Source organism: Chiloscyllium punctatum, chromosome 34, assembly GCF_047496795.1.
Source record: "Chiloscyllium punctatum isolate Juve2018m chromosome 34, sChiPun1.3, whole genome shotgun sequence".
NCBI classification, from domain to species: Eukaryota; Metazoa; Chordata; class Chondrichthyes; order Orectolobiformes; family Hemiscylliidae; genus Chiloscyllium; species Chiloscyllium punctatum.
The window spans coordinates 65,656,176-65,679,240 of NC_092772.1; the positions used below are offsets into that span (position 1 = coordinate 65,656,176).

The window sequence follows — 23,065 nt, forward strand, 5'->3', positions numbered from 1 at the left end:
AGTGTCACTGTTTCAACTTCCTCCCTAATGGTATTGTAAGTCTACCTACAGCACATGGGCTGCGGAACCGGTCAATGTGACAGCTCACCCCCACCTTCTCAAGGGCAACAAGGGACAGCCAATAAATACTGGCCTTATCATATTCCATGAATAAATTAGCATGAAAAATATTGTCCAGTCCTGCCCAATTCTGGACACTGTACTTTGGGTTTTGTGAGCTCTGGCTGGTTGGATCCAGGCAGTAACCTGTTTGATGTAAACAGCTGAAGGAATATGCTGTTTGAAACAATCGGACGTCTGTCAGAGGTATGGCCTACAGACCGAGCATCACACAGACACTGACATTCATATCACACATTACTGAGCTCTGAGACAGACAGAGGCATGAAAACATACTTATATCTGACTGACATGTTTAATCCCACAGTGATATTGTTGCCACGAAAATGATTATGAGTGAATATTAGCAGGGGAAAGTGAGGACTGCAGATGCTGGAGATCAGAGTCAAAAAATGTGGTTCTGAAAAAAGCACAGCCATTCAGGCAGCATCTGAGGAGCAAGAGGGTCGACTATTAGTTCAAAATATTAATACAAGAGAAAATAATTGTATATCTTCAAAGTCCTTGTACTTAATAATAATTTGGTCTTGGGTGTGGGAGTGAGATTTATCATTTCAATGCTCCCTACTGTGAGTTGTGCACTGTTTTCAACATAATGTTGTTATAAAAGTGAACGGAATAAATGAGTGGATTTTAGATTACATTACATTACATTGTGGAAATGTAATCTAATCTAAAATCTACCCATTTATTCCGTTCACTTTCATAACAACATTATGTTGAAAACAGTGCACAACTCAGTAAGGAGCATTGAAATGATAAATCTCATTCCCACACCCAAGACCAAATTATTATTAAGTACAAGGAATTTTGTGCTTATTGGACAATCTATAAATTGGTGTTATGAAAGGCTATCGAAACTTCAATAAAGACGTTTTGCTGTTAACGGTTAGAACAATGCTGCAATCATTTACACAGAGGTTTCAAACTCAATTCACACACAAGATCATTGGGCTGGGATGATGCTGACCATCAATGGAGCTGCACAATTCTGTTTAGATACTGACATTGTGGGGCTAACATACACTGGATGTGGTTTATGAGGGATTCAATGTAAGATGCCATGTGTTGCAGGAGCCCATCACCTTTATAACACCTTCATTCAGGATCAGGTCCAAGGTGCAAAATTAGAGTTTAGGTGCCATACCAGAAGAGATATACTTGCAGGACATGGCTGTTTACAGGTCATTGTTACAAATGTTACAGAACTGTGTCTGGATCAGTGCCATGTGCTAGTCCATTGACCAGTTTTCCCCACTCACATCTCTCCGTTGTTCAGGTATGTCACTAACTTGTCTATTGTGAGGGATTATGTCAGTAACTGCCCAGCTCCAGTTTGGAAACTAACTGGACAGATTTTGGAGATGGTCAGTGTTTTGGAGGTCATGGTGAGGGCCAGTAACACTGTGTCTGAATTCAGGCTTTTCCTCAAAGTCATTTCCAACAGCTTTGCTGCCTGCGAGATGGTGTGTTCACTGATCTGAACATGAATCGGCTGTTTACTACAGTCACTGAACTGTGTAATAGTTAGCTGTGTGCTCTGGTAATTAAATTATTGTTCACTGCAATGGTTATCAACTAAAAAAAATGATGATTGGTTTAGTTTAAAAGATGAAAGAAACAAAGTGATATTAACTCTTCATTATACAAAATGTAAAAGTGACCTGTTGCATATATCCTACAGACTAATCAGCAATAGACAGATATTATCTGTAAAGCAGGAGTCTGTGAATAGGACTAATACTAGGCAACATCACCACCCCCTCTGTTAAGGTATGTCACACTGACAGGACAGAGCCAGGCAGTGGGGGGCAGCTCCGTGGTATATAGTCAGTATCGTGCCCAGCATTGATGCTGCACCCTGTGGCTGCTGGACTGCTCTGCGGCAGGTTATGGGGGAATCAATAAAAGGGAAACATATAATTGACCACATCATCACCGAATTGCCTGCTGCAGATACACCTCTCCATTTCATATATCGGTAAGAATGGTCACTGCACAGTCCTTATGGGGAACAGGGGCTACCTTCACATTTTACAGACTCCCCTCACCATGATATGTAGCCCCCTGGGCTTTAAACAGATTGAGAAACTAATGATGATGAATCCATGAGGTGAGTGGGCCACAGTCAGGATCAGAATCATACTCTGTACAACTCATACAGTCTGCAACCTCACAGCCCAACATAACGCCCACTGTACAATAACCATCACAGCCCGACAAACTTCCCACTGTACAGTAAGCATCACACCCCGACATACCTCCCACTGTATAGTAACCATCACACCCCGACATACCTCCCACTGTATAGTAACCATCACACCCCGACATACCTCCCACTGTATAGTAACCATCACAGCCCGACATACCTCCCACTGTACAGTAACCATCACGACCCGACAAACTTCCCACTGTGCAGTAACCATCACACCCCGACATACCTCCCACTGTACAGTAACCATCACACCACGACATACCTCCCACTGTATAGTAACCATCACGGCCCGACATACTTCCCTCTATACAGTAACCATCACACCCCGACATACCTCCCAAAGTACAGTAACCATCACACCCCGACATACCTCCCACTGTATAGTAACCATCACACCCCGACATACCTCCCACTGTACAGTAACCATCACACCCCGACATACCTCCCAAAGTACAGTAACCATCACACCCCGACATACCTCCCACTGTACAGTAACCATCACACCCCGACATACCTCCCAAAGTACAGTAACCATCACACCCCGACATACCTCCCACTGTACAGTAACCATCACACCCTGACATACCTCCCACTGTACAGTAACCATCACATCCCGACATACCTCCCACTGTACAGTAACCATCACACCCCGACATACCTCCCACTGTACAGTAACCACCACACCCCGACATACCTCCCACTGTACAGTAACCACCACACCCCGACATACCTCACACTGTACAGTAACCATCACACCCCGACATACCTCACACTGTATAGTAACCATCACGGTCCGATATACCTCCCACTGTACAGTAACCATCACACCCCGACATACCTCCCACTGTACAGTAACCATCACACCCCGACATACCTCCCACTGTACAGTAACCATCACATCCCGACATACCTCCCACTGTACAGTAATAATCACGGCCTGACATACCACCCACTTTACAGTAACCATCACACCCCGACATACCTCCCACTGTACAGTAACCATCACACCCCGACATATCTCCCACTGTACAGTAACCATCACACCCCGACATACCTCCCACTGTACAGTAACCATCACACCCCGACATACCTCCCACTGTACAGTAACCATCACACCCCGTCATACCTCCCACTGTACAGTAACCATCACGGTCCGACATACCTCCCACTGTACAGTAACCATCACGGTCCGACATACCTCCCACTGTACAGTAACCATCACACCCCGACATACCTCCCACTGTACAGTAACCACCACACCCCGACATACCTCACACTGTACAGTAACCATCACACCCCGACATACCTCACACTGTATAGTAACCATCACGGTCCGATATACCTCCCACTGTACAGTAACCATCACACCCCGACATACCTCCCTCTGTACAGTAACCATCACACCCCGACATACCTCCCACTTTACAGTAACCATCACACCCCGACATACCTCCCACTGTACAGTAACCATCACATCCCGACATACCTCCCACTGTACAGTAACCATCACACCCCGACATACCTCCCACTGTACAGTAACCATCACATCCCGACATACCTCCCACTGTACAGTAATAATCACGGCCTGACATACCTCCCACTTTACAGTAACCATCACACCCCGACATACCTCCCACTGTACAGTAACCATCACATCCCGACATACCTCCCACTGTACAGTAATAATCACGGCCTGACATACCTCCCACTTTACAGTAACCATCACACCCCGACATACCTCCCACTGTACAGTAACCATCACACCCCGACATACCTCCCACTGTACAGTAACCATCACACCCCGACATACCTCCCACTGTACAGTAACCATCACACCCCGACATACCTCCCACTGTACAGTAACCATCACACCCCGTCATACCTCCCACTGTACAGTAACCATCACGGTCCGACATACCTCCCACTGTACAGTAACCATCACGGTCCGACATACCTCCCACTGTACAGTAACCATCACACCCCGATATACCTCCCACTGTACAGTAACCATCACACCCCGACATACCTCCCACTGTATAGTAACCATCACGGCCCGACATACCTCCCACTGTACAGTAACCATCACACCCCGACATACCTCCCACTGTACAGTAACCATCAGACCCCGACATACCTCACACTGTATAGTAACCATCACGGTCCGACATACCTCCCTCTGTACAGTAACCATCCCGGCCTGACATACCTCCCACTGTACAGTAACTATCACACCCCGACATACCTCCCTCTGTACAGTAACCATCACACCCCGACATACCTCCCACTGTAAAATAACCATCACACCCCGACATACCTCCCACTGTACAGTAACCATCACACCCCGACATACCTCCCACTGTACAGTAACCATCACACCCCGACATACCTCCCACTGTACAGTAACCATCACACCCCGACATACCTCCCACTGTACAGTAACCATCACACCCCGACATACCTCCCACTGTACAGTAACCATCACACCCCGACATCCCTCCCACTGTACAGTAACCATCACGGTCCGACATACCTCCCACTGTACAGTAACCATCACACCCCGTCATACCCCCCACTGTACAGTAACCATCACACCCCGACATACCTCCCACTGTACAGTAACCATCACACCCCGACATACCTCCCACTGTACAGTAACCATCACACCCCGACATACCTCCCACTGTACAGTAACCATCACACCCCGACATACCTCCCACTGTACAGTAACCATCACACCCCGACATACCTCCCACTGCACAGTAACCATCACACCCCGACATACCTCCCACTGTATAGTAACCATCACACCCCGACATACCTCCCACTACACAGTAACCATCACACCCCGACATCCCTCCCACTGTACAGTAACCATCACGGTCCGACATACCTCCCACTGTACAGTAACCATCACACCCCGACATACCTCCCACTGTACAGTAACCATCACACCCCGACATACCTCCCACTGTACAGTAACCATCACACCCCGACATACCTCCCACTGTACAGTAACCATCACACCCCGACATACCTCCCACTGTACAGTAACCATCACACCCCGACATACCTCCCACTGTACAGTAACCATCACACCCCGACATCCCTCCCACTGTACAGTAACCATCACGGTCCGACATACCTCCCACTGTACAGTAACCATCACACCCCGTCATACCCCCCACTGTACAGTAACCATCACACCCCGACATACCTCCCACTGTACAGTAACCATCACACCCCGACATACCTCCCACTGTACAGTAACCATCACACCCCGACATACCTCCCACTGTACAGTAACCATCACACCCCGACATACCTCCCACTGTACAGTAACCATCACACCCCGACATACCTCCCACTGTACAGTAACCATCACACCCCGACATACCTCCCACTGTATAGTAACCATCACACCCCGACATACCTCCCACTACACAGTAACCATCACACCCCGACATCCCTCCCACTGTACAGTAACCATCACGGTCCGACATACCTCCCACTGTACAGTAACCATCACACCCCGACATACCTCCCACTGTACAGTAACCATCAAACCCCGACATCCCTCCCACTGTACAGTAACCATCACACCCCGACATACCTCCCACTGCACAGTAACCATCACACCCCGTCATACCTCCCACTGTACAGTAATCATCACACCCCGACATACCTCCCACTGTACAGTAACCATCACACCCCGACATACCTCCCACTGCACAGTAACCATCACACCCCGTCATACCTCCCACTGTACAGTAACCATCACACCCCGACATACCTCCCACTGTACAGTAACCATCACACCCCGTCATACCTCCCACTGTACAGTAACCATCGCACCCCGACATCCCTCCCACTGTACAGTAACCGGCTCGGCCCAACATACTTTCCACTTTACAAGCGCAATCAAGAGCGGCGTGGTGGCTCAGTGTTTAGTACTGCTACTCACAGCGCTAAGGTCCTGGGTTCAATTGCGGCCTTGGGAGATAACTGTGTGGAGTTTGCCCATCACCCCGTGTCTGCATGGGTTTCCTCCCACAATCCAAAGATGTGCAGGATCCAAGTGAATTGGCCATACTCAATTGTTAAGTATCTTATTCAGAGGGAAACGGTTGTGGGTGGGTTACTCTTCGGAGCAGTGATGTGGACTGGTTAGGCCGAAGGGCCTGTTGCCACTCTGTAAGGAATCTAATCTATTCTCCACGGTTCATGTCAGGAATATGATTGAATAATCACTTGTCTGAATGAGTGCAGCTCCAACAGTACTCTAGTATGGACTTACTAGCAACAGGCAACACAGTTGCGTGGGGAGGATCATGTCTCACAAACTTGATTGAATGTTTTGAGGAAGTGACAAAATTGATTGATGAGGGTGCGGGATGGAAGCTGGCCGTCTGGACCTTGGCAAGGCCTTTGATATGGTTTCTTATGGCAGGCCCATACAGAAGGTGAAGAGAAGTGGGATCAGCGGTCAGTTAGGAAGATGGATAGAGACCTGTTTGGCCATAGAAGACAAAGTAGTGGTGGAACAGTGTTTCTGTGACTGGAGATCTGTAAATAGATTGGCGGAGTTGCAGATTGTGAGGATGATTGCCAGAGAATACAGCAGGATATAGGTCAGCTGCTGACTTGGACAGAGAAAACACAGATGTAACTTTATCTGGACAGTTGTGACATGATTCATTTTGGAAGGTCTAATGCAGGAGAGCAGTATACAGTGGATAGAAAAACTACTGGCCGCATCAACATCCGAAGGGATCTCGGTGTACAGCTCCACAGTTCCCTGAAAGTGGTAACACGGGTAGATAGGGTGATCAAGAAGACTGACGGCAAACTTGCAGACAGGCATCGGAGCATGCAGTATGAAAATTAACAGGTCATGTTGCAGCTGTAGAGAAACTTAGTTCGAGGTACATTTAGAATATCGTGTACAGTACTGGTTGCCACACGATGTGGAAGTGTCAGAGAGGTTACGGAAAAGCCTTACCAGGATGTTGTCTGGTTTGGAGGGTATTAGCCAGAAGGAGAAATTGAACAAACATGGTTTGTTTGCACATGGCCATCATTGGCTATGGGGCTACCAGATAAATATTTACAAAATTATCAGAGGCATAGATAGAAGGACAGCTAGAGGCTTTTTCCCAGAGTAGAAATATCAATTACTCAGGACCGTAGGTTTTAGGTAAAAGGGGGAAAGTTCAGGAGATGTGATAGGTAAGGTTTTTTTGCTGTTCCAGACAGAATGTGAAAGTGCCTGGAATGCACTGATAGAGGGGAAGGAGCCAATACAGCAAGGTTTCAGAGGGATCTTGGCACAAGTATGAGTAAGTAGGGAATAGAATGACATAGAAAGTATCTGAGTAAAAACTTTTGTTTTAACTTTAGAAGGGCATCATGTGTCAGTGTGGGCTTGCTGGGCTGAAGGACCTTTTACTGTACCATACTGTTCTTTAAGACAAGATTTGAGCGCGGGAGTGGCAAGATGCTCACTGAATGATTACTGATTACCAACAGCCATATTATTGTGGATCCCTCCCCTCATCGACTTGCAGCTTCATATCCATCCCCACTGTGGGCAAACTCAATATTGAGAATTTGACATGAATGTCAGAGCTGGTCCCTGGTGACTCCATCTTGCCCCTCGCTCCTGCAGCCTTCTATCTTGGACACCAACGTCTCAGGGGACACTGCACAGACAGATGCTGCATGTACTCCACACCCACCAATGCTGGCACATGTCACATGCCAGCCTCACCATGCCATCCCAGCACATCTCTGACCCACTGACAGTACGCTTCTGTACTTCAATGCTGCAGCTCAGGGTGCACTGACAGCTCTCAATGCAATGCTGCTGCAAGGACCCTGTGCTCAGGGACACACACCCAGCTCATGGACTGTCTCTCTGGGCTGCTCACTCCGTGTTTGTACACACTCACTTTGACCTGACTTAAACGCTCACAGAATTATAGCCTTGCCTTACTCTGTCTTTAGCAGAGTTTCCCCTCAGCTAGAGATACCAGGCTCAACTGTCTGCTGTATTGTCTTGGTGTTTAGCAGAGACACAAGCCCAGGAAGCTTGATATCATTGTCCACAGTCAGTCACGGTGCCCAGCACAGTGAGTCAGGGGGAGTCTCAGACCCCAGCCCGGGAGCTTGGACACAGTCAGTCACGGTGCCCAGCACAGTGAGTCAGGGGGAGTCTCATATCCCAGTCCAGGAGCTTGGACACGGTCAGTCACGGTGCCCAGCACAGGGAGTCGGGGGGAGTCTCAGATCCCAGTCCAGGAGCTTGGACACGGTCAGTCACGGTGCCCAGCACAGTGAGTCAGGGGGAGTCTCAGATCCCAGTCTGGGAGTTTGGACACGGTCAGTCAGCCTCTCGTGGTTGTTAGGGTCAGGGTCCTTCCCCTGTGAGGGGGTGAGGAGATGAATGTTAGGCTGCCCCATATCTCTCTTCGCTCTTTGTGCCCTAGTGTGGGATGGTTCCTTCCGCAATGTGAGAATTTTCAAGAAGGAGACACACACACACACACACAGACACAGCGAGGGAAGGACATGCACGCACACATACACAGAGAGCGAGGGATACACTCAGTGAGGGAGGGACACACACAGAGTGAGGGAGGGACACGCTGAAACACGCAGCGAGGGAGGGAGCATGGACGCACACAGCGTAGGAGACACACACACGCACACACACACAGCGAGGGAGCGACACGCTCACACACAGTGAGGGGGGATACACACAGACACACGGTGAGAGAGGGACACACACACTGCGAGGGACGGGGACACACACGCAAAGCGAAGGAGGGACACGCGCGCGCACGTGCGCACACACACACAAAACACAGAGCAAGGGAGAGACGCGCACACACAGCGAGGGAGGGACAAACACACACACAAGGGACGGACAGCTGGGGGAAAGGTTTCGAGGTGTGCTGCGTGAGTGAGTGGGCAGCATAGACACCAGGCAGAGTTGGGCAGAGAAGAGATTACATAGAGACTGAGAGAAGGTGCTGCCTTCACTGAGAGAACATGAGCCTTGTTGCGAGGTGGGTGCAGTAACAGAGATAGAGTGAGGGAGAGGTCACTAAAGTGCAGATGGTGCCACTTACCTGGTGGTATGGAGAAGATCACTGACCTCCCTCCTACACTGCTGGGCATTCACCCAGAAGGCTAGCACCACACTGACCCAGGGGTCAGCCTCGGACCAAGCTGGAAGGGTCTGGTGTCATAGCTTCCCCTGTCAGCCCTGGAGGAAGATAATGTCCCTCTCATGCACCATGTCATACACCAGGACCAGGGGCTGGGGCACAAAGTGGGGCCCCAGTTTTAACCCCTCTGCCATGTCCAGGCCAGATTTAGATTCACAATCCAAGAGTAAAATGACTTTTTAAAGATGGCTCATAAACAGGGAGGCCGGTGCATTCTGGGATATCCAGGCAGAGGGCAGTTGTTATGACAAAGGGGAAAATCATCATGTTAATGTCAGATGAGAGGAAGACCACGCGGGCAGGGAGAGTAGTTAATGAGACAGATTGGAGATGGTATCATGAGAAAATGCAATTCACCTTGTGGAGAGTAACCCTCCATGAAACCTGAATAAAATGACAAATCATAAGATGGGTTCGGCCTCTGTCTGTCTGTCTGAATCAAAATAGGGATGAACTATTGGGAGCAACAAACTTGGAGTGGAGAATTATACAGGAGATTCAAATCCTTAAAACAGGATAATACAATGTTCCAGACTGTTCAAAGGAGCCGAGGAAAAATCTCCAATCCTCACTAGATGCAGGGATGGTGCCGGAGGCCTGGAGAACAGCTTATACTGCAACTTTGTTTAATGTGAAGCACGGGAATGACTGAATAGGTCGAGGCTGGAATTCTGAGACGGTGATGAACGGTCACCGAGGATGTCCCAGAGACTCCAGGACAATCAGTCAGGATTTGTTCAAGGAAGATCGCGTGTAATTAATCTGACTGTCGGTTTGAGGCAGTAACTTGTAACTGCATGTGAATTACTCGGATTTGACAAGAGATCCCATGGCAGACTGTTTAAAAACAGAAACTATGGGGTCCAGGTGAATGGAGCAAACAACCCAGAGAAGTGCAAGGCAAGGCCTTTGGAGACATCAACAACAGGGAGGAATGGACAATAAATGAGAATATGGTCAGTGTGGGCAGGTAAATGAAGGTAGCTGGAAACATCAATAATCTTGTTAATGTCGCAAATGGCATCATTTCCTGTGTCAGCCAAAGGGCAGAGTTTCAGAGCAGGAAGCTTATGCTGGAACTGTATAAAGAATGAGTTCAGTCGCGGCTTGTGGACTGTGTGCAGTTCTGGTCACTCCATCACATGGAAGGATGGAATTAGCCTGGAGAGAGTACAGAGGAGATTCTTCACCCTGTGACAGTGGAAGTGTAGTTTTGGGGAAAGATTGGAAGGGAGGATACTGAGAGGAGATTTGATTGGGGTGCACATATTGCCAGGAGCCTGGGTAGAAAGGGAGAGAATATCTTGTTCCAATTGGAGACCTCAGTTACCAGTGGCAAATATTTAATGTAATTGGTTGAAATATTAGAGAAGTGATGAGGAAAGATATTTCACGCAGTTTAGGGTTGGGATCTGGGAGTCACGCTTGGAAGTGGAGTAGAGGCAGAAACTTTCAAACCATTTTTAAAAAGTGCCGGGATCGGCACCTGAAGCCCTACACTTTCCAGGGAGAGAGAACTAGGGCTTTAAAAAACAACGTTACATCTTGTCCAATGCAGACAGTAGACAGAGTCATCTCCTCTATAGTGTGCTATTTTCTGAAGTTTTCAAATGTTACCAATATATGATAGGATTAATACGCAGGGATGAGGGGTGAGGGCAGGGAGAAGCAGTGTGTGAATTGATTAGCATCACAATAATACTGATCCCATCCTTTATACACAATGCTACTTCACTGTGTTGGCCTGTTTATCCTTCCTGTAGAAATGGGGAAAATCTTTGATTCTCCAGGTCTGTCGTGGTCACACTCCAGCCCCATCTCCATATTCCCAGCTCAATCTGACCTGGTTCACACTATTTAACGCAATCATTTCACTGGCCTTGTTGAAAAGTTCCCAGCTTCATTCTTGCCCCATTGAAGGCTGCTGTCAGTCAACTAATTGTTTCTCACTCTCAATTATTGCATATCATTCTCTACCATCATCCTGAACTTTACAATAAAATGATCGCTGCGCCCCAAAACCATCCCCTACTGACACTGGATCCACTTGCCCCACCTCTTTCCCAAGGACCAGATCCAATAGTACATGCTCTCTTGGGTTGGATACATACTCCTGCTGTCAGCTCTCCTCCATGTAATCCAGGAACACGTGACCCTCGTGAACCTTCACCACCAGTATCTCTGTCTGTATCTGCAAACATTAGGTTTCTCAGTATAACTAACCTGTAGTATTGTCATTGCTCTCAAATGATCCTGCATATTTATTCTCCATCATTTCTTTGGTTGCTGGCTGACAGACTGTACCTGAAAGTGTAATTGTATACTTGTTTTGTAGCTACAGCCAAATTCATTCTGTCCTTTGACGGATCCTCTTTCTCTTGGACTCCTTAACTAATGCTAATCTAAACCAATACTTCTACCTTCATCCTTTCCCTTGTCTTCTATCAGTTTGGAATCCTTTTTACTCGGCAATATTTAAACACACAGTCCTGCCATTCCTTGAGCCAGCTCTCGGTGATCAGTCCATCAGATTTCCACACACCAAAATGCATCTAGAACTCCCCACACTCCGAGTACTCATGTCTATGTAGAGTACCTCAGATTAAGGCTTTCTTTCTTACTCCATCTTCCACTGATAAACGTGTTGTTGTAAATTAATACCAACTGCATTGCCCATTATTTTGAGAATCATGTTAGCCTCCTCTACTATTCCATTTTGTATCCTAACCACACATCAAGTTATGTTCAATCCCTCCCAAACACCCCGTAAGAAAATCAGTCCCAGCTCCGTCACGTTAGCCTTTCCAGCTTGTACAGTTGCTGCCTTCCCCAGAACCAGTCTCAATGTCCCTGGAATCTGAAGCCCGTCCTGCTGCACCATCGTTTCAATCACACTCTCATCTACCTAAAACTCCGAGTCCTGTTCTCACTTGGACATGGAAATGGGAGTATTCCAGGGATTGCTGCATTTTCAGACCAGCTTACTAACCATCCACCGAGCTCCCAAAATTCTGACTCCCAGACCACATCACCCTTCCTACCCAGGTCATTCCAACCAACACGGACATGACCTTTGACTGCTCACTGTCCCCCAGACGAATATCCTCCAGCCACCGTGACATTCTTAACCCCACTATCCTGGAATTACAGAGACGCTCACACCTTCTTCACTTTCCTGTCTCCCCTGTGACGATTGCTCCTCCTTCCTTCTCCCTCCCCTCCTGTAAAGTCATGTTGCTTGTGGGGTCATAGACATGGCTCTGACTTCCTCCCTTGAGCAGTCTATACCTTCATCAGCTTCCAAACTGGGAAACTGAATTGGGAGGGAGACACTAGGATATTCTTGTATTCCCTGACTGTTTCTCTCCGATTGATTAGTTCCCCAGACCCTTCCTTTTTCCAGACCGTCATGTCTGCAGGGTGATCTGCTCTGCGTGTGTGCTATCCACCTAACTCTCAGCATCACAGGTCTCCCATAGAGTCTCTAGTCACTGTCTGAGCTCCCTGACCCAGTGTCCATCTAGGACACGAGCAGGGGGCTATGACTTCCCAATGTAGCAGAACACATTTTCCATCTGACAAGTATGTCTTACCATGTCTTAAAATACAACATGTCTGGAAAAACTTAATTAATTACTTAGAATGAAGTTAACATTCGGGAAATAGCAATAGGGTGAAGTCCCTTATTCAACTGTGGCTTACTGAGGGTAATTTACTATATTGGCTCACAATGTCACTTGTCCCTCTTATTTCTGACTTACAACAATTAACTGACAGTCACTAATAACAGTGTATTTATCAGCCAGTGACTTTACAGCCTTTTCTGTGATGGCTCTTGCATTTCTTTGAAACTCGGTGCAGGCAGGTCCCAGCAGCAGAAAGTTATCTCTCTGACTCCCAGGTACGTATAATCCTCCAGCTCCCACTCCACTCTGCTCCCTCACAGGGTCACCGTCTCTGTGACTCCCAGGTACGTATAATCCTCCAGCTCCCACTCCACTCTGCTCCCTCACAGGGTCACCGTCTCTGTGACTCCCAGGTACGTATAATCCTCCAGCTCCCACTCCACTCTGCTCCCTCACAGGGTCACCGTCTCTGTGACTCCCAGGTACGTATAATCCTCCAGCTCCCACTCCACTCTGCTCCCGCACAGGGTCACTGTCTCTATGACTTCCAGGTACATGTCCTCCTCCAGGTCCAACTCCACTCTATTTCCTCACAGGGTCACCGTCTTTCTGACTCCCAGATACGTGTAATCCTCCAGCTCCCCCTCCATTCCATTCCCTCACAGGGTCACTGTCTCTGTGACTCCCAGGCACGATAAGGCCATGATCTTCAGTGCTGATTTCTATCCTCCCACTTTGCTGCCTCTGTAACTCCCAGGTGTGAGTGATCCTCATGCTTCTGCTCCAAGTTGCTCCATCACACGGTCACTCCCTCTGTGACTCAGTGCTGATTTCGAGCCTCCTGCTCTGCTGCTTCTCCAACTTCAAGTCCCAGTCGGCCTCGATCCTCGCTGCTGATTTATATTCACCCGCTCTGTGCTGATCTCTCTCAGGTTCTCTGTCCTTGGGACTCCCAGGTAATGGTAGGCCTCAAGCCTCAGCTGAGATTTATAACATCCCATTCTGCACTGCTGCCTTACAGAATCACCGTTGTGCCTGGAAAACAGTGGAAAAGAGGAAAATTAGACAGAGCAGAGGGTGTTACAGTGATTGAGCGAGCTATATGGGATGGAACGGGTTATCTGGGGAGCTAGGAAGACCTGTAGTAACTAAAGACGTTTACTGGAAGATACAGTGAGAGTTTCAGACACTGAAGAAGGCAAAGGAAACAGAGACCTTGTGGCTTGTTCATGACAGAGCTATGTAGAGTCTAAAGGGCTTTTTCTGAACTGGTTACGGTGATGTGTAGACTTCAATAAAAGGAAATTGACATCCAGCAAGTGTTGTTTGGTCCTGGAAACTTGGATGGAGACATGGATGTGACAGACTTGGATGTGACAGAGTGAGAAGACTTGCAGTAACTGGGGGAAATATAAACCTTTAGGGCACTGGTGGTTTTCAAGGACCCTCAGAACACGAGGAGGTGCAGAGAATGGGAGCATTCCAAATAGTGGGATTGTAGGGGCTGGAAGTCCTGAGATGGAGAAGGAGGAAGAAAAGTGCCAATTTAACACATCCAACCATTGTAATTATCGAGATTTAAGGAAGGGAACCTGTTCTATCATTGATTGCAGTTATATGGAGAGTAACAGAAACTGAAGGAGTTACAAATTTAAAAAGGGAGAGATTTTGGGTGATCAGAAGTTTAAACAAGAATAAAGAAATTTCAGTGATCTCTAGCACAGATGGGAAAGGAGGAGGTGAGATATTGTGAGGAACTGTCAGATTTATATGGCAGGGAGGATGTCAGATATGAAAGGGAGAGCTGCATTCTCTCGATGCAGTTACAGACATGAGGAGTGTGGTAGCGCCTGCTGGAGGGTACACAGATAACAACAGCAGTGGCTCAGGAAGGCAGCTCACCACCACCTTCTCAGGGACAACTCAAACTCAACAATAAATGCTGGCTCAGCCAACAAAGCTCATGTTCACCAATGAATGAAGGAATAAAAGATCTACAAGTAGCACTGAGGTCACTCAGGAAGGGTCTTTCAAAAGCACTTCACAAACCCGGAACCACTATACCCTGGAAGGGCAGGAGCTCCGGGTGCACGGGAACACCAGCATTTCCAAGGTGCCCTCCAAGACACGCTCCATCCTCCCAGCACTGTGTCTGGCCCTACACCCAAAGGACTGCAATGGGTCAGGAAGGCAGCTCCCCACCACCTTCCCCAGGGAATTACAGATGGGAAGGTAATGGGGAAACTCTGTTGTTTACAGCCAGACAGAAAAATAAATCCAGCAGTGGGTGTGAAATGAAATTTCCGTTTCAGAACAACATGCTGAGCATGGATAGAGGATTTGTCTGATTGGCACAAGGCAGAGAGTGTGAAGAAAGGGGTCTTTTTCACAATGGGAACTGGTGATGGGGGGAGCTCCGCAGGGGTCAGTGTTGGGACTACACTCTACACGTTATTCATTAAGAGTCTGGACAGAGGATGTGAAGGGGTACGAGAAATGGGTTTCCAAGAAAGATCTCAGGGATGGAATTCGTGTCATATGAGGAGCAGGTGAAGTCTCTGGGTCTGCACTTGATGAAGTTTCAGAGGCGGCGGCAGAATCTCATTCAAACTTACAGAATACTGAGGGGCCTGGATGGAGTGGACGGGGACAAGATGTTTCCATGAGCAGGAGAGACTAGGGGCCAAGGGCACAGCTTCAGAGTGAAGGGACGGCCCTTTAGAACAGAGATGTGGAGGAATTTATTCAGCCAGAGGGTGATGGATCTGTGGAACTCACTGCCTCATGGGGCTGTGGATGTTAAGTGATTCAGTGTATCTTACTCAGAGATAAGCAGGTTCTGGATGAATAAGGAGATCAAGGGTTACAGGGAGTGGGAGAGTGGGGTTGAGAAACAATTCATACACAATGGAATAGTGGAATAGACCTGATGGATTAAATGGTCTAATTCTACCCCTATATATGATGGTCTTATGGACTGCGCTTATTCCATAGGTTTCTAAGTGTGCAGTTAGTATTTCTGGCATCTCGTTTAACATACATCCCAGCACTTTTGTGATTATTGCTGTCAGCTCTTGGTTTCAGATCGACTGCAGAAAGCTACGCTATGGTACAACGTGGGAATCCTGGTGTATAAATCTCAGAAAGGTTGCATACAGGGCGAGCAGGACATAGAGAATGTAAATGGAATGCTGGCATTGATTTCAAAGAGAATGGAGAATAAAAAATAGGGAAGGCTTGTACTAAATATAGAGGACTCCAGTCAGCCCGCACTGAGAATACTGTGAACAGGTTTGGTCCCCTATCTGGAGGGAAAATGTCCTTGCATTGGAGGCAGCCCAGAGAAGGTTCACCAGGCTGGTCTTCAAAATGGAGGGATATTGATGAGAAGAGGTGGAGAGGTTGAACTTGCCATCGTTAAAATTTAGAAAATGAGGCAAATTTATTGATACACCAAAGATTTTTGTGTTCTGACAGATTCGGTACTGAGACATTGTTTCACTGAGCAAGAATCTGTAACCGGAGATGAAGGGGAATACAGTTACCAGACAAGCTAAGAGAGAAAAGCTGGGCTGTAGAGACTGGAGGATGTTACAGAGTTCGGTGGTCAGAGATCAGATGGTGGTCGGGCTGAAAGATGTCAAGTAGAGTTACAGGATTATCAGTTTTGAAGGATTTACAAAGACCGGGAGGAATATAGGGACTAGAGATTACACAGTAGTAGTTGGAGCTACAGAAGTTTTTAGAGAAAGGGAGTATTATAGGCACTGGAGAGAAGACAGATGGGGTGGTATTGGAGCTACAGGAGTTTAGAGAGAAAGGGAGGATTGGAGGGACTGGAGAGTACACAGGTAGGGGTGGTAGTTGGAGCTGCAGGAGTTTATAGAGACTGGGAGGATTGTTGGTGCTGGGAATTATACTGACATGGACAAGAGTTGGAGCTGCAGGAGTGAGTGAGATAGGGAGGGTTGAAGGGGCTGGATCAGTTCACACAGCCAGGGAGAAGTGTAGGGATTGGAGAAGCCAGAGATACTGAGGGTTGTCGGGCTGCATAAGTTCAGAGAGTTGCTGAGGACTGTGAAGGCAGGTTTACAGCATTCCCATCAGTTACACAGAGATGTGGAGTGCTGTTCTGGAGGAGGTTACAGAAATCAACTGGGTTGCAGATACTGGAAGATACTACAAAGACAGTGAGCTGTAATATTTGAGGAGGTTTCAGGGACAGGGTGCGTTGAGGAGTTGACGGCTGCTACAGGTGTTAAACATGCTGTAAGGGATCAATAACCTTACATCGATCAGGGGGATTGGAAACTCTGGAGATAAAGAATGAGAATTGCAGTAACTGAAGAATATCACAGAGATGGGGAGGAACATATGAGTTAGAGGAGTTATAACATGAGATGGGCTGTATTCAACGGAGTCAGGGAAGATACAGGGAGATCTGAAGGGACTACAGGTGATCAAAAGGACAGTGAGGCTTCTCACTGTCGGATTGGGTCAGTTTACACAGGCAGGGGGTATTTTATGGAATTGTGTTACTTACAGAGATTAAGAGAGTTGTATAGAATTGAGGAAAGAACAGAGATATGGAAGGCTGTAGTTAATGAAGACTTTTGTTGATATCAGATGCTGAGGTTCTGGAAAGAATATGGACCGGCAAGCTGTACAATCTGTCAGAGCTTACAGAGACAGGAACAGCAATAGATCCTGGAGACACAAACACAGATAGGGAGTATTGCAGACACTGGAGGAGGTTTCAGCTTTAGGGATGGTTGTAGGGGAGTGTAACGTTTACACAGATAGGGGTCTAAGAGCTGGAGAAGATTATGGAGATGATTAGATTGGTGGGGAGACCGGAGGAGCTTACATTGACAGGGCGGGTGATAGCGACGGGAGAATGTTTCATAGATAGGAAGTCTTGTAGAAACTGGTCAGGAGAGTCACAAGAATTGGAGCTGGTTCCACAGATCGGGGATTTTACAGGGTCCTGAGAGGATTACGCAAATAGGGAGGTTTGTAGGATGTCCACATTTTCAGAGTGTTTCAGGAATGGAAAAGTTTACACAGTTAAGGAGGGATGTTGGAGCTGTGGGAGTTCACAGAAACTCGGAGGTTTGAAGGGGTTGGGGCTGATTATGGATAGAGGGATATATTTAGGTACAGTAATATGGAACGCAAAGGGAGAATTTAGATTAGGTTCCCTACAGCATGAGAACAGGTACTTCGGCCCAACAAGTCCACGCCAACTCTCCAAAGAGTAATCCACCCAGACCCACTTCTCTCCGACAATGCAACTAACACTATGGGAAATTTAGCATGGCCGATTCACCTGTCCTGCACATCTTTGGACTGTGGGAGGAAACTGGAACATCTGGAGGAAACCCACGCAGACACAGGGAGAAGGATCAAACTCCACACAGACAGACAGTCACCTAACGCTGGAATCGAACCTGGGTCCCTGGCACTGTGAGGCACCATCGCTCACCACTGAGCCACCGTGCTGCCAAAATTGCAGAGTTACAGAAAGGGAGAGTGTTTGAGGTGCTGGGAGGACTGTAGGGAGTGGACGAGCAAACAGAGATGTGGAGTGCTGCTGTGGCTTGAAAAGGTTCTGGAGGTGCTCATATCAATAAGGAGGTGGGTAGGGTTGGGAGAAGTTTACTGTGGTCGTGTGGTACTATAGGCCAGGAGGCAGGAGTGTGATCGGAACTGCAGAAGGTTACAGTGATATCATGTTTTCTTGGGGCTTGAGGAAGGTACACAGGTGGGTATTTTGCTCCAGGCTGGAGGATTTTACAGAGATGGGTGCACTGTAAGTATCGTGCAAAACTACAGAAATGGGAATTATTGTACTGAGTGCAGGCTGAGATTATACAGATTGGGCATGTTATAGACATTGGAGCAATTTACATAAAGGGAGAGTCGTCAGCATCGGAGTAGGTTTCAAATATACAGCGGGAATTTGGGAGGGGTGGAGGTAACAGAAATAGGAAAATTTCTGGGAATTACAAGACATTGGCACAAACAAGTTAGACCGAAAGGCATGTTTCCTTGCTGTATGACTCTATCGCATGACAAGAGACAGCGTGAGGAGGGAATATAGAACAGAAAGATCCCATGTTTCAATACCATCTCTTTGAGGGAGACCTGCTCTCCCCTCTGTTGAACTGATCCTCACTAAGACAGCACAGGCCTGGATTGATAACTGTCAACTTACTGTATTGACATAGGAGCACTCAATACAGCAGAGATGAAAATTAACAAGAGGTGGGGTTTGAGCCTGAGACCATCATACTCTGTGTTCATGCTTCAACACTGTATCGATGTCATATCTTCTGGACCAAAGTTTGATCCCTTAAATACACTCTGCTCTGTTCACTGTGAGTGATCTTACCTCGCTGCAGGATTTACTGAAGGCTCCAGATCTCACTCTCCATCTCTCTGGCTGACCAACTGTCTTCAATGTGGTGATGGACGAGACAGGAATTGGGAACTCTGTTGAGTCAAGAGCATCCTGAGTATCTACAGGAGACAGAGAAACAGACAGAATGGGAAATTCGACTGATGTAGTGAGGGTTACACTTGGAGAATGGCACTGAGTCCCACAGAGATTTGGAAAACCCCAGTCTCCATCCCTGGTCTGAGTTGCCTCATCTCCCTGGAGTGGAGAATTCTGTTGGCTCAGGATCTGGAGTAGCTGCAAAAGGTGCAGTTACCGGGATCAATTAGACCCTCACAGTGACAGATACCACATGGAGAGAGACTGTGTGATATCACCAGAGTGCAGGAAGGCATCAGGATCAAACCACGGTCTGGAAGAAGGTGCTCTGGGAGCAGTACTCAGGGATGAGGGAGCTATCAGTAGACCAGGCAATGACCTCCTTTACTCTCACTAGACTGTTCATCCAGAATTTAACGCCGACCAGATATCCTTTCCTAATTTAATGCCAGAGTCAGGGATACCCATCTAACCACTTAATAATAACGTTTCAGTAAGCAAATCTGTTCTAGGCTGCCTGTCTGGCCTACATATGAATCCAGACCCAGCGCAATGGGATTGACGCTCAAATGCCCACTGTAATGATCTGGGAAGCCACTCAGCTCTAAGGCTGGTCAGGGTGGGCATGCGATGCTGGCCAGCCAGAGACAGCAACATCCCATGAGTGATTTAAAATCAACACTGCTGGGAGCAGTGTCCTAGCCAATCATGTTGGTAGGTTTATGGACAGGGCTTTAAACTGACATGGAGGGTGCAGGGACAGGGTTCAGGTGAAAGGAGCTTTCCAAATCCAAAGAGAAAATGTGAAGCCTCGGAAAAGCATGGGAATGTGGCTGAAGACATGCAGAAAACCACATGCAGTGGTTAGCACTGCTGCCTCACAGCGCCAGAGAACGGGTTCAATTCCCGCCTCAGGCGACTGACTGTGTGGAGTTTGCACGTTCTCCCCGTGTCTGCGTGGGTTTCCTCCGGGTGCTCCGGTTTCCTCCCACAGTCCAAAGATGTGCAGGTCAGGTGAATTGGCCATGCTAAATTGCCCGTAGTGTTAGGTAAGGGGTAGATGTAGATGTAGATGTAGGGGTATGGGTGGGTTCCGCTTCGGCGGGGCGGTGTGGACTTGTTGGGCCGAAGGGCCTGTTTCCACACTGTAAGTAATCTAATCTAATCTAATCTAAAAAAGAACAGGAAGGGACAGAGTTTAACTAAAACTGTACATTAATGAATCGGTTTGTGACAGGACATTGTGGGGAAGAGGAAATTATAATGTTGTTTTGATTTGGAATGGACAAAGTAACCACAATAAAGTAATAGACTTGGGACACAGAGATAAATGAGACTTAGTCACAAGACAGACGTGATTACAGGGTGAACAAAAGGTGGAACATAAATATTCAACGGTAAACAACCTGACAGGATCTCAGGCAGAATGGAAAAGCAAGATGGGAACCCTGACACTAATGGATAACAAAGGCATTACAGAGAAAGCATTTGGCCTCAGATTATGCAGCTGAATCAGCCCGAATACAAATTCTGATTGCTATGTGTCAAAAACACAAGCAGGAGAACAGTTTTTATGCTGCCTTGCAGTATTTCTTTGCTCATCCCTGCATTAAACAGGAATTCATTACAAATTGTAGCAAAGGTGGTGTGATACTTTTTGGAGACTTCAATCTTTGTATAATCTGGGACAGACACATTGGCAAGACTGATATTATCCGAGATCCTCCTTGAATGATTTTGTCAATGTTTCTTTGAATAACACATTCTGCAAATAGCTAGGGATGTAATTATCTCAGATCGACCGTTGGGTGATGAAGCTGAGTGAATGAGTAATATCACATCGAGATCCTCCAAGAAATTATACCAGAATTCAAAGAGATTATGACATTTTAAAGTGACCATAAAGCACACCCGAGCATCACTAACAAAGCCCATTATATGAGTTTGAGAGAGAACTGACCAAGGTAAACAGGGGGAACAGACTGAAATGTCAGGCTGTAAATGAACAGTGGAACACATTTAGAGCCAGAGAGACCTAGAGACGTACAGCACATAAACGGACCCTTCGGTCCAACTCGGCCACGCCGACCAGATGTCCTTTCCTAATCTCGTCCCATCTGCCAGCACTTGGCCCATATCCCAATAAACCCTTTTTATTCATATACCAATCCAGATGCTTTTTGAATGCTGCAATTGTACCAGACTCCACCACTTCCTCTGGCAGTACATTCCATACATAACCACACTCTGCGTGAAAAGGTTGCCCCTTAGGTCCCTTTTAAATCTTTCATCGCTCACCCTAAACCTACGCCCTCCATTTCTGGTCTCCACTACCCCAGGGAAAAGACCTTGCCTGTTTATCCTATCCATGCCCCTCATGATTTTATAAACCTCAAGAATGTCACCCCTTAGCCTCTGACGCTCCAGGGAAAACAGTCTCAGACGTTTCAGCCTCTCCCAATAGCACAAATCCTCCAATCCTGGCAACATCCTTGTAAAACTTTTCTAAACACTTTCAAGTTTCACAACATCCTTCCAATAGGAATAAGACCAGAACTGCTTGAAATATTCCAAAAGTGCCCGAACCAGTGAGCTCTACAGCTGCAACATGACCTCCAAACTCCTATAATCAATGCTCTGACCAATAAAGGCAAGCATACCAAACACCTTCTTCACTATCCGCTTACCTGGGTAACACTTATGGGGCATGGGTGTGGACATGGATTGACGATGCGTGTGGTGGGCGGGGGGGGGGCGGTGTTGAACGGGTTTGGGGATGGGCTAAGGGTGATGTAGGATGTGTCTGGGAGTTGGGGGCAGGCGGCAGGTGGAGAGTGGTGTCAGACGGTTTTGGGGGCAGAATTCGCTGTTGGGACGGGTTTGGGGGGGTGACGTTGAGAGGCGGATGGGGGCGGTGTTGGATGGGTTTGGAGGTGAGCGGGGTGTGTTTTTGGGGTTTGGCAGGGTGTGGGGGCTCGTTCATGGCTTGCTGCTGCCTAGTCACCTGAACAGGGAGCAGACTGGAATGAAAACTCCGAGCCCCAGAGGAAAGGTATTGAATCGATTAACCGAATAATCAATTATCTGAACGAAATAGTGCCCGCCCATCTCGTTCAGATAATCGAGGTTCCACTGTAAACCATCTGGACTATACCCTAGTGTTGTGTGAGTTTTACCTTCACCCAATCAACCGCTGCTCAATGGCCCCAATATTGGCCCAGTTCCAGTTTAAGACCTAAATCTGTCAACCTGTCTGATCTTTTTCCACAACGATGTTAAAACAAAGACAGTTGTGGTGACTGGACGCAATGTGCTCTCCGACTGACGCTTCACTCAATTGCCTGACCTCATTTTAGATTAGATTACTTACAGTGTG

General features: G+C 47.4%; 1 long non-coding RNA gene across 1 annotated transcript; it reads right to left on the reverse strand.

Annotated features, from left to right (window-relative positions):
- Nucleotides 1-13,335: 13,335 nt before the first annotated feature.
- On the reverse strand, nucleotides 13,336-19,706 carry LOC140458916 (uncharacterized). The gene is made up of 2 exons (XR_011953741.1): nucleotides 19,585-19,706; nucleotides 13,336-14,225 (listed from the first exon to the last, which is right to left on the reverse strand). It is a non-coding gene; the product is annotated as an uncharacterized lncRNA (long non-coding RNA).
- Between the last annotated feature and the right edge of the window lie 3,359 nt (nucleotides 19,707-23,065).